Raw genomic sequence first — 9756 nt, 5'->3', positions numbered from 1 at the left:
GGGGGCGTGGCCCTCTAGGACTGGGTGGGCGGGGAGCCCTTCGACGCGGCGCCTGAGCTTGCGGCTGCGCGGGCTGAGCCGCGGTCGAGTGGAAGACCTGCATGGGGTGGACACTGCGCATGCTCCACACAGCTGGTCCAAGCTGGGGTTCCCCGCGCGTCAGGTTTGCCGTGGATGTTGCGGCCCTTCCGGGGCGTGAAAGGAGGGGAAGAACACTGAACCAGCGGAGGAACGCGAGGACGAGGAAGGCCAGCCTGGGGTGTGAAGAATGCTAATGTGTTTGGGCGCCTTGCAGTGTCATTCTGGACTTCCGAGCCGGGCGGGGTTTCCTTGACCATAAAACGAAGGATGTGGGCAGACTGAGTGATGTGCGGCTCGCCTGGCCTTCCCCGAGTGACAGCTCCGTCACGACCCGCCCCCGAGCCCGGAGAGCTTTGGTCTTGGGCGTGGGGTCAGGCTTGTTGCTCCGGGGCTGGGAGTTACGGTCCCTCCTCTCTGCGAGGGCGGGAGGCTGAACTGGTTCTACCCGAGTTGAGCAAGCTCTGCAGTGTGTTCATGGGCCGTATTCTCTAAAGTGAAGTTTAATCTGTTTCATTCTGTCTCCCTCTCTCTGCCCCTTCCCCGCTCATGCTTTGTCTCTCAAAAATGAATAAACGTTAAACAAAAAATTAAAGTGAAATCTGATGTAAGGGAATACGAGCAAAGGGAAAATATTAGCAGACCTCAAAGATCAGAAGAAGGCGAAATGTTTCATCTCTGGGGAGAAAATAGAGTCGCCTCGAAAGATGAGCAGTCGGGAAATGCACGGGGGTATTTCTAAAGCAGAGTGCAGGACCGGGGTATGGAGGAAGGGAACCCATGGGCACTTCAGAAACCCGCAACTATTCGGGGACAAAACAGGTAGCAGGAGATTTTACTGAAAAATGAAACTGGAAGAAGAATGCTAGGGACCAGATGGGAAAGAGCTTCCTTAGGCTAAAGAGGGAGCTGGTGCTTGAGCCTCCGGGAAGATGGGAAGGTGGAGACTATTTTAAAAGATCACTTTGCAGTTAGAGAAAAGATTGGAAAAGAGCAAAACTGGGAGTCCAGCGTAGCGAGGCTAGATAGTAGTGGGCATCAAAGGGAGAAACTGGATGGGGAGAATATTTTGTCCTCCAAGAATATTGGAGGAGAGCGGTCAAAAGGCACAAACTTCCAGTTATAAGATAAGTGCCAGGGATGTAATGTATAACATGATGACTATGTCTGACGCTGCTGTAGGATATATAGGAAAGCTGTTAAAAGTAGATCCTAGGAGAATTTATTTCTTGTATCTATATAAGATGGTAAGTGTTTAAACCTACTGCGGTAGACATTTCACGGTATATGTAAATCAAACCATTGTGTTACACACTTTAATTTTTTTTTTCAACGTTTATTTATTTTTGGGACAGAGAGAGACAGAGCATGAACGGGGGAGGGGCAGAGAGAGAGAGGGAGACACAGAATCGGAAACAGGCTCCAGGCTCTGAGCCATCAGCCCAGAGCCTGACGCGGGGCTCGAACTCACGGACCGCGAGATCGTGACCTGGCTGAAGTCGGACGCTTAACCGACTGCGCCACCCAGGCGCCCCTGTTACACACTTTAAATTGATGCAGTGATGTGTGTCCATTATTTTTCAATAAGCTGGAAAAATAGGGGTACAATAATTGTACTTTGAGGTGAAAAACTATGGGGTGGGTTTTTTTTTTCCTTTCATTTTGAAAAAGTAATAAGCCCGCATGCTTTAAAAAATTCAGAGCATACAAAAGAATATATCGGGACGGGTTGTATTTCCCATGGCTGTTAAGGATGTGGGATTATCGTGCCCTGAATAGTATCCCCCCAAATTCATGTCCACTTGGAACCTCAGTGTGACCTGCTTGGAAATAGGGTCTTTGCAGATGTAATCCGTTAAGAGGAAGGTCTTACTAGACTAGAGTAGGCCAGAAATCCAGTGACTGGTGTCCACGTAAGAGGAGAGGTTGCCGCATATAGTCACAGAAGAAATAAGGACATGTGAAGTTGGACGCAGAGATTGAAGTGTTGTAACTATATGCAAAGAAATGCAGGAAAAGGCAAGGAAAGAGGATTCCAAAGAGTCTTCCGAAGAAGTGTGGCCCTGCTGACAACTTATTTCAGACATCTGTCCTCCAGAACTGTGAGGGGATAAGTTTCTGTTGTTTCAAGCCCTCATTTTGTGGTAGTTTGCTGTGGCAGCTAGGAAACTAACAGAGATCAAGCTGAAGACTTAAAATTTTATCAGGCTGAATTTATTGAAAAGGGCCCACTAAGCAGATATTCTAGATACAAGATGTTGTTTCCAAGGGTTAGCAAAAGCTTAACAGTTTGTTTGAATGGTTGCTGAGTATGTCTTTTTCTATTATGCATGTGAATCTGGGAAAATAATCATAAGATGGGTGTAGGGACCCACTGGGCCCACGATGAGAAGGACCTGAGCAACACCCTATTGATCTCTTGACTTCCATCCTCCCCAAAGTACCGACACTAAATGAAATGACAGAGCTGACTAGGATACTATCGGGGAAGGTATCCAAAGGCTTGGAGGTAAAGGAGTTGACACATTAGAACGGACTTACCGTGTAAGACTTGCTCATCCACCCCAGAAGGGTCCAAGGGACATTACCCTTTACCATGACTGTGAGAAGTAAATCTATGAGGGGAGCCCCAGCAGCTTTGAAGGGCTCTGCAATTGTTCTCTGTAATCCGGTAAATCTTACAATAGAAACTACCACCATAAAACTGGGATTCCTAAACGCAGTGGGGATAATAGAATCCTAGGATAGCAGGAACCAAGAGGTGGCACTTAGCTGCCAAAAGCTAGATGGCTGTGGTTACTGTAATGGACAGCTGAACCCAAGCAGTAATTAGAATTGTCTGACTTGTAGAGACCTATGACATTGCCCTCTTGATCATAGTGTCCCTAGGGAAAAGAAGAAATGGACAATCTACTAAATTCATACTTGGTATAAACAGAAGAGTTCTAGGCCTAGTGAACAGAAGTCCTAACTTGCATCACCGAAACAGGAAGTCACAGCCCCTCCATCATTTCCTATACTTGAGCCAGTTTACACACTTAGAATTCTTTGAATGAAGGAGAGGCCAAGTCCTCTTGAACAACCTTGCTATGTTGCCAAAAATGTATATTATTTATTAATAAACTGTTAGGCTTTTCTAACCCTCGAGGTAACATGCTGTATCTAGAATATCTATTTAGTGGGTCCTTTTCAATAAATTCAGCCTGATAAAATTTTATCAGTCTTCATCTTGATCTCTGTTGTGTTCTAGGCCAAATCCTCTTGAGGAAAGACCTTGCTACATTGCCAAAAATGTATATTACCCTTCCCCCAAAGGGTCCTATGGCCATCTACCAGGGTGATTGCGCATTGGGGGAAAGGAAATAATCAGGCTTTGGGAGACTAGGAGACAATGGCTCTAACTTGACACTGATTCATGGAAACCCAAAACATCATTGTGTCTGCACAGTGTAGGGTCTTATGGAAGTGATTAATGGGGTTTTAGCTCAGGTTCATCTCACATTAGGCCCAGTGGGTCTCTGGACACATCCTGTGGTTACTTCCCCAGTTCCAGAGTGTGTAATCAAAATAGACATGCTCAGCAACTAGCAGAATTCCCAGTTGATCCCCTGAGCTATAGAGCAAAGGTTGTTATGGTAGAAAAGGCTAAATGGGGAGACCTGGGTGGCTCAGTCGGTTGAGTATCCAACTCTTGATTTCAGCTCAGGTCATAATCCCAGGGTCATGAGATCGAGCCCCGGGTCGGGCTCTACACTGAGTACGGAGCCTGCTTAAGAGTCTCTCTGTCTCTCGACCTCCACCTCTCTCCTCTGCTTGTGCTCTCTCTCTATAAAAATGTATAGGCTCTCTGCCTATAAAAATGTAAACCAAAAGCAACACCACATTCTTGGAAGAATTGCAAAAATTAGCACTACCATTAAGGACTTGAAAGTTGCAGAAGTTATGATACCCACTACATTCCTTTTCAACCAGCCTATTTGGCATGTGTATAAGACAGAGGGATCTTGGGAATGACAACGGATTTTCATAGATTATGTGGTGATTCTAGTTGTACTGCTATTCCAGATGTGGTTTCATTGCTTGAGCAAATCAACACATTCCCTAGAACTTGCTATGTAGCTATTGATCTGGCAAATCCTTTTTGCCTCTATACCTGTTGAAAAAGACTACCAGAAGGAATTCACTTTCAACTGGCAAGGCCAGCGATTCACCTTCATTAGCCCACCACAGGATATATCAACTCTTCAGCCCTATGTCATGATTTAGTCTGTGGAGACCTCCTTTCCCTTCCACAGAAAATCACACTGTTCCATTACACTGAAGATCATATGCAGGAAATAGCAATTACTGTACACATATTGGTGAGATATTTGCACTTCAGAGGATGGGAAATAAATCCTCCAAAATTCCAGGGCTTTCTTCCTCAGTGAAATCACTAGGGGTCCAGTGGTATGGAGTGTATCAAGGGGAAGGATAAGTTGTTATTAAAGGAAGAGGCACAACACCTTGTAAGAAAAGAGAAGTTTCTGCCACATTCCCAGGCTACTGTGCAAGTTGCTCTGCCATTTGGGTCAAAGGATCCAGTAAATCCAACGGTGCTTGAAGTGTCAGTGGCAGATAGAGATGCTGTTTGAAGTCTTTGGCAAGCAGGTTTAAGTGAATCACAAGACGAACCTTAGGATTTGGGACTAAAGCCCTGCTGTCCTCTGTGGAAATGATTCTCCTTTTGAGAAACAGCTTTTGGCTTACTACTGGAACTTACTAGAGACTGCGTATCCATCCATGAGTCACAAGTTACCGTGTTATCTGAGCTCAATGATAAATCATGTTGATAGACTGGAACCTTAATAAATGTAATCTGATGAAAATGGCTCTGCACTTCCGTGATCTTCCAAAAACCCATACCCAGTCTAATTATGAGAAAAACACCAGACAAATGACAAATTCCATTTGAGCAGCATCCTACAAAATACTTCACTAGGAATCTTCAAAACTGTCAAGGTCACCCAAAACAAGAAAAATGAGAGACTATCACAGTCAAGAGGAGTCTAAGGAGACGGACAAACAACTAAACGTAATGTGGGATCCTGCATGGGATCCTGGAACAAACAAAAAGTGTCCTTAAACAGAAGTCTGAGTAAACTATCACCTTCGTTTAATAATAACCTATCAATATTGGTTCATTAACTGTAATAAGTGTGCCATACTAATGTGAGATGTTACCAGTAAGGGAATTTGGGTACATAGGAACTCTGTATTTTCTCCTCCATTTTTCTGTAACTGTAAACTATTCAAAACAATAAAGTCTGTTATGTAGAAAAAAATAAATTCAACATGTCACAAACTGTTAAACCAAGATCTTCAAAATAATGAAGAATATTGGTACGCCTGGGTGGATCAGTCAGTTAAGCATCTGACTGGCTCATGTCATGATCTCACAGTTGGTGGGTTTGAGCCCTTCATTGGGCTCTCTGCTGTCGGTGCAGGGCCCACTTCGGGTCCTCTGTCCCCCTGTCTCTCTGCCCCTCCCCCACTCACTCTCTCTCAAAAATAAACAAACTTAAAAAAATAGCGAAGAATATCTAGTCATATTGTTCTTATTTTGCACTTCAGTAGAAAACTTTTAATGTTTAAATTTCATCTTTAACCTTTTTAAACTTCCTACTTTGTATATGTTTTATAGGGCACATATACATAAACACAGAGGTACACATACATTTGTAATACATATGTACACATTGGAGATGTGTGAAATTTTTTTAACTGACGTTACAGAATTAAATGATTAGCAAGTGTGTTAAACTAAATAATTCAGAAATTAAATTGGAGCTTCTTTTATTTTTATTGAGAAAAAGACAGAGAATGGGGGAGGGGCAGAGAGACAGGAAGAGAGAGAATCCCAAGCAAGCTCCACACTGTCAGCAAAGAGCCAGACATGAGGGTCGAACTCACCAACTGTGAGATCATGACCTGAGCCGAAATCAAGAGTAGGATACTTAACCAACTGAGCCACCCAGGAGCCTCTAAATTGGAGTTTCTTAGAGGAAATGGTGAAAAGTAAGCCTATGAACTGTGATATAATTACAACTAGCCTATTCTTATGTCGAGATGAATAAATAATAACAAAAATCTATAAGCCTATGTAAAAGTCTATATATTAACATTGCTGTACACAATTCCAGTTCGTTTCCAGCTTCCCCTTAGAATCTAACATTCCTAATTAGGCAACGAAAAGCTATATGATGGAATTGTAATTTGTTAGTCCTTAGACTTGGTAACTAACATTTGGAATCACTTTGAAATAGTGTTAACTATTCAGTTAACATTTCTTCAGTTGCCTTGCCTAAAATAGTTAATTCATGAAAGACTCCAAGTTCCTTTTCTTTGAAAACACAGCCTTTACTCGTAATAACTGTTCATGAAGAACAGGGTTGGACCATTAGAGTGTTTGTGTCTTTGTTTGATTATTTAATTATTTGTAAGGAACTTATTACAAGTTGGAGGCATATTCCCCCCGCCCCCCACCATTCCATACCATAAAATCACATTTTACAGCAAAGTCAAAACACCCCCCATTTTTACTCTATGGAATTTCCCAATGTCACAGCAATAAAAAATAGATTTCAAGCATATTCTGTACATCAATTTCAAAAGTATTAACAGGAAGGGTACTTTTTAGTTTATTCTAGTTTCATAGGTTATGTACTGTACTCAGTCTTGAAAGGAAGTATTGTTAGTTTCACTTAGAAATTAACTACTCTAGGAATAGCCAAGTTGTATTTGAAAGACCCCTTTTTTCCAGCACACCCCTTGTTTGTGGAAAGCTCATTTTTTTTTAAACAGGATGGGGGCGGGGACTAGTGTCTTGGCAGTTCTGAGACTAGAAGAAATAACTTTAAATAGAAAAAAAAATAGGGGAAATAGTTCATTAGAAAAAATATCTTCCAGCAGTATTAATTTACCTGGAAAGCCCCAAAACTGTCCCCAAGAGTTTTTCTTGGGAGAAGTATGGCTTATGGTGATATTTATTTTATCATGAAAATAAAACTTTCATACATAAGGAGATGACAGAGTGAATGATGTTATATGAAGACTTGGGATTCTGGAAGATGTTAAACTAGTCATTGGCCTCCGGCTAAATAGTATTTCATTCTAAAGAAATCATCCAGGCAGATGAATCTTAATTTATTTAGAGAGCTTCTGAAATGGAATTCCATACTCTAACATACCTTAATATCTGCTATGGGCTGAATTGTATCCCCCATAAATTCATATGTTGAACCCTTAACCTCCAATGCGACTATATTTGGTGTTATGGACTAAATATTTGTGCCCCTCTCCCATTCATATGCTGAAACACTACTTCTCAATAGGATGGTATTAGAAGGCGGGCCTTTGGGGGATAATTAAGATTAAATGAGGTCAGGAGGCTTGGAGCGCTCATGAATGAGGTTAGTGCCCTTATAAGAGTCATGACAAAGTTTTCTTCCCCTTGCTGCTCTCTGCCAGGTGAGGATACAAGGAGAAATCAGCAGTATGCAAACCAGAAGATAACTCTTTCCAGAACAGAACCATACTGGCACCCTGATCTTCAACTTCCAGCCTCTAAAACCATGAGAAATAAACTTCTGTTGTTTAAGCCACCCAGTCTGTGGGATTTTCTCATGACAGCCCAAGCAGACTAGGACAGTATCACAAACTACTTCGTTATACTTGCCTTTTAGGACGAGAATATGGGTTCCTTTGGCAAGCAAGCCCCTCATTCATATTGCACACTGGAACTTATGGCCAAAGGGGCAAACGGTAGAGGTTCCCCCAGAAAATTAAGGTAAGGAAAAGATTCTTTGTCACTGCTATGCCGTAACACAGGAAAGCTTCTCCTCCTCAAGTAGTCTGATAGTGGGTGAATGATTCACATATAACCCGATCTTATCTCCATCACACTAAGAGAGGAAAATGCCGCCCTACCATTACCAAAAACTCTCTACTTGTGATCAGGTAGCTTGTGAACCTTACCCTAAAATTCATACCGGCACATCGTTGACAAAGTAACAAGCGCTTTCTGGACCTTCTGCTAATATTCTGTGTCATGAATTTTTCCTTTTACTTGGTCCAGAATTTTAGAAGGATAGCTGACTAGGCCTTCTTCAGAAGACATAAATGTGTAGTTTCATTATCATTGCATCATCCCCAAAGACCTTGGCAGCTAGAATCTACCTTAAAATGGTGGTCTTCTAACTTAGGTACCTCTCATTTTCAGGGGACATCAGGGCCATGTCATGCATTTGTGCTGCAAAAGTCCTGGGGCCGAAGATACCTTTCAAAGCTGTATGAGGGCACAGATAGGCTTGTCCTCCTTTCCAGCTGCTTCCTTCCTGTTCACCGTCTTCTTACACAGAAACAGAAGACATCTCTCATCCATCTGAAATCTTACTACAGTGTGGGCCTCAGGGGCTGCCCTGTCCAACGCAGTAGATACTAGCTGCCTGTGGGTATTAAGCACCCGAAAGGTAGCTGATCAGAATGAACATTTGCTGTCTGGGGGCTCCTGGGTGGCTCAGTGGGTTAGGCATCCATCTTTGGCTCAGGTCGCGATTTCACAGTTCATTAGTTCGAGCCCGGCGTCGGACTCTGTGCTGACAGCTCAGAGCCTGGAGCCTCCTTCAGATTCTGTGTGTGTCTCTCTCTCTCTTTGCCTCTACCCCACTTGCACCCTGTCTCTCTCTCAAAATAAAATAAGTAAACATTAAAAAAAACTTTGCTGTCTGTATCAAACACTATAGGATTTCAAGAACTTAGGACCAAAAAACAAGAATGTGAAGTATCTCATTTTAAATTTTTTATATTGGCTGTTGAAATGATCATATTTTAGAAATACAGTTGACCCTTGAATAACGTGGAGGTTAGGGGCACCGAACCCCCACACAGTCAAAAATCCAAGTATAACTTTTGACTCTCTAAAAACTTAACTGCTAATTACATACTGTTGACCAGAAAGCTTAGAAATAACATAAACAATCAATTAATACATATTTTGTATGCTATATGTATTATGTACTATATTCTTACAATAATGTAATCCAGAGAAAAGAAAATATTAAGAAAATCATAAGGAACATATATTCATAGTACTGTACTATATTTAACGAAAAAAATTCCACATATAAGCCCACCCTGTACTGTTCAAACTTTGATGTTCAAGGGCTGACTGGATTACATTACATGCATTATTAACTTCGCTTGTTTCTTTTTAATTTTTTAGTATATTCCTGAAGGTTTTAGATTACGTATGTGGCTCACAGTATGTTTCTATTGGATGGTGCTATTCTAGAGCATCAAACCAAAGGCACAATTTAAATAATGCTTTCGGAGAAGCCTCCCAAAGAAGGCACCAAAAACTTGCATTCAGGCTTGGTGTCTTTCCTTTTCTTCTCCCAAGAGTGGGTATTTTGGTATTTCAATGGAGTGTTTTGGCCAATATGTTAATTCAGATAGAGTGCAGAGTGGGATTATCAGGGTGACAATAACTTCACCCAAAGAAAGCATTGCTCCTGAGGGAGAGTCTTGAGAGAACAAAGCAGAGAATATCAGTAAGAGATCAGCATCCCGTGTTGCCCAGCTGTCAAACTCATGGCAAGGACACTATCTTAGAACGAGTGTTTGTTTTTGTGAGGTTAG

The sequence above is a fragment of the Puma concolor genome, chromosome A1, assembly GCF_028749965.1.
Source record: "Puma concolor isolate L17-30 chromosome A1, mPumCon1.1.hap2, whole genome shotgun sequence".
In the NCBI taxonomy this organism is placed as follows: Eukaryota; Metazoa; Chordata; class Mammalia; order Carnivora; family Felidae; genus Puma; species Puma concolor.
Note: the sequence above shows the minus strand (reverse complement) of the source record.